This window comes from Lactuca saligna, chromosome 1 (genome assembly GCF_052625555.1).
Source record: "Lactuca saligna cultivar CGN05327 chromosome 1, ASM5262555v1, whole genome shotgun sequence".
NCBI lineage: Eukaryota > Viridiplantae > Streptophyta > Magnoliopsida > Asterales > Asteraceae > Lactuca > Lactuca saligna.
In genome coordinates, this window is record NC_136417.1 from 102,552,213 (window position 1) to 102,555,061 (window position 2,849).

At 35.6% G+C, this 2,849-nt stretch overlaps 1 non-coding gene across 1 annotated transcript; it reads right to left on the reverse strand.

The window, feature by feature from the left end:
- Positions 1 to 654: 654 nt before the first annotated feature.
- Positions 655 to 761, reverse strand: LOC145028004 (small nucleolar RNA R71). The gene has a single exon (XR_013675763.1). It is a non-coding gene; the product is annotated as a small nucleolar RNA R71 (small nucleolar RNA).
- Positions 762 to 2,849: the final 2,088 nt, after the last annotated feature.

Genomic DNA, 2,849 nt, shown 5'->3' on the forward strand with positions numbered 1-2,849 from the left:
GTACGCTGAGCGTAACCATATATTACGCTGGGCGTACTCGTATTTGTCTATTACGCTTGGTGTACACATCCATTATACGGGGCGTAATCGGCTCCTCCAACATTTTTCTTTCTTTTAGCTTCTAAGTCCTAATTCCTCTCCAGTCTTTGCTTTTGTGATCTATTGACAACAAATAGCTGCAAATCATAATTCAAAGCATTATAAGTACTTTTTAGTTCTAAAAGAGAATAATAAAGGCTAAAATATTAAGATATAATGCATAAAAATATATATAAAAATACACATATCAGTGGTCATTGTGAGGAGGACAGATGGTGGTGCTCAGTAGTCTTCTAGAGGAGGCTAAGGAGTGATGGCTTTGAGAATGGAGGTGAGGATGAAAGGATGAGTGTTCTAAACAAGGACAAAAATCATTTTGCGCCCATCTGATTTGGGTTAATATTATCAAAGCCCTAAATTTTTAACCTGTAATTGGAAAAAGCCCTAATATTTTTTTTATTGCTATGGCCACAACTTTTTCACAAAATTATTACTCTAGCCCGCTTAACGAGTTTTATGGTTAACTTGGTTAAATTTTTTGCAAAATCAGTCACCACATGGGCCAATATGAAAGAAGAGTTCATAGACCATTTTTGCCCGCCTTCCAAAATAGCCAAGTTAAAGAAAGTCATTGCCAACTTCGAGCAACAACCCATAGAATCTCTTTATGAGGCATGGGAAAGGTACAAAGGTTTTCTTAGAAATTGCCCACACCATGACCTTAATAGCCAACAAGAAGTTTCCATCTTCTATGATGGCGTCAATGTCACCACAAGGCAATTGCTCGACTCGCAAGGCCCGCTCACAAGGAAGCCACCCCCAGAAATTAAAGAATTAATTGAAGAATTCTCTAAACATTCTAGAGAATACCACAACCCAAGAAATGAAGTAAGCAGGGGGGGTATCTGTCACACCCCAAAACCATTGAACGACAGAAACGTTCTGGGGCGGAGGACGTCATGTACAGTATCACAACAATGAAAAGTAGTAAACAAGCAACAACATCATCCATTGCATTAATAATATAATTTTAATACAAGTGTGTTCTGTCAAATTATAATAGACACTACAGTATAAATCAAAATGAAAGATGAGTCTTGAACGAGCACCATCTTCTCCAAACCTTGCATCGGTACCTCTCTATTGATGACATGAGGATACAAGTAATTTTGAAAGCGAGTATCAGCTTTAAAGCTGGTGAGATCATAAGTATTTTGGTGTCTTAATTTATATGTAAGAAATTGTTTGTATATGAACTGTAAGTATTGAAAATGTATATAAACTGTAAGTATGAAAATGTTTTGAATGATCCTAGGAAACCCTATGTTTCCTACTAATCATATCCCTCTACCAAGGCATCTAGTGTCTGTGTGTGTGTCTCTTGTAAGAGTGTGTATTTTCCCAAATCCGATTATCATTAACTAAAAATATAGTTTCTACATTACCGTGCATCGTGTGAATGTTCACGAAGTGAATATAATGGGAAAATGAAATAGTACTATGGTGTAGTGTCGAACTACAACCGTACTAATTACCTTAAGTCTAGGGTAATCTCGTAAGTACTGCAGTATTTGTAATAAGTGACTGCCTCTGTACTCCTATTGCCTTATTTGAGGGATAAGGCATAATATGATGGCTAGATCCCAGTCTAAACGCTCCCCTGTCAAAGGGATTTTGAGACCTTTACACGCGCATGCATATATGCATGCCGTGAACATCCACATTACTATGATCATGTATACCCGATATAACTATCACAATGCGTTGCGATTCATCGGTATAGTTAGATCCTCAACTTGTTCTATGCTATAGCACCTAGTGATGTTTGTCCTATCAAAGTATATGTAACTGCACTCATGTAAACGTATATATGTAAACGTACTCATGTAAGCGTAATCATGTAAAACATATCTATGTAATAGTATAGTAATGTACTGTAACATTCTGCGTGTGCTAGCTGTAACGTGTGTTCTCTCTCTCTCTATCTAGCATGTATAGTAATGTACTGTGTGTACTAGCTGTAATGTATGTTCTCTCTATCTAGAAAGTATTGACTCATGAATGAACTGACTCATTGTATGATATCGTGTTCTAATAATAGTTCTAGTATCTTCCTAAACTACCCCTATGGTAGCTTACTAGCAATATAACTGGTACGTATGAACATGGGCGTATAGCCTTGCTACCCAAGGATATTGAATGAAATGGAAGAACCTTTATGACTATATATGTACACATGATATATAACTAATATTTAAATGACCTTCGGACGGGTACCCGATATCCCACCAGACCACATCTCAAGCGCAAAAAGGAAATAGGGTGGATAGCCTTCCTAAGTCTTTTAAACATTTCTTATATAACTATACATATATAGGCATGCAATTGATAATATAAAAGCATAAAATAAGTTTGGTAAAACCTTTGAACATAATTATTATATAAGAAACGATCAACTTGATGTCAATCTATAAAACGGTTTGAAAGCGTGGGTTTGATAAAACAGTTTAAGTATAAAGGAACATTTGTTTGAAACACAATTGTAAATGAGTTTGAAATGAAGTGTACAGAGTAAAATGTACAACTTAATAAGGAGTTTTAATCATATAAAATATTTATGAAAATCATTTGAAGGAAACTGTTTGGTAAAATGGCTAATGAGTAGCTAATCATTTGAATGTTGCTTACTAATCACATGTGATTGATATAGTGACTAGCATAATTCTACTTGTATCCCCCCCACCCCCCCCCCCCCCCATAAAATAATTTAAAACATTTAAAAGTATTTCAAAGGTTAATTAAAGGGGTAT